The sequence below is a fragment of the Condylura cristata genome, unplaced genomic scaffold (genome assembly GCF_000260355.1).
Source record: "Condylura cristata isolate star-nosed mole 26May11 unplaced genomic scaffold, ConCri1.0 scaffold00033, whole genome shotgun sequence".
Taxonomy (NCBI): domain Eukaryota; kingdom Metazoa; phylum Chordata; class Mammalia; order Eulipotyphla; family Talpidae; genus Condylura; species Condylura cristata.
The window spans coordinates 18,866,775-18,867,257 of record NW_004567134.1 but is presented as its reverse complement, the minus strand read 5'-3'; positions in this window follow the sequence as shown (position 1 = coordinate 18,867,257).

The window sequence follows — 483 nt, the reverse complement described above, 5'->3', positions numbered from 1 at the left end:
GCCGGGTCACCCAGGGCTGCGTTTCCCCTCGGACGGGCCGTGGCTCCTCCAGCTGCGCTGGCGAGTGCGGGCAGCCTGCGAAGTGGCCTCTCGCGGGCGTCGTGGGCCCTGGTGGACTCATAGGCAACTGCTGGCTCCACCCTCCAGATGCCACTGCGCAGATAACAGGAGCACCCCGCTCCCCGCGGGAAGCGCCTCATCTTTGATGGGGGGTGGGGGAGGGGGCGACGACTTTCGGGGCTCACACGCAGCGCACCTGGACACCCGCTTGGAGGGGCCGCGCCCCTCGGGGCTCTCGGGGCCTTCGCCCCCGCGTCTCCTCCCGTGTTCAGGGGCGCAGCCCGCGGCGAGACTGCTGAGCCGCCGCTTTGTCCTGACCACCCGACTGCGGGTCCAGCAGTGACCGGACGCCGAGGCCCAGAACGAGCTCCAGAAACGCGGGACGGCCCAGCCGGCCGCAGCCCGCGCGGCTCCCCGGCACGG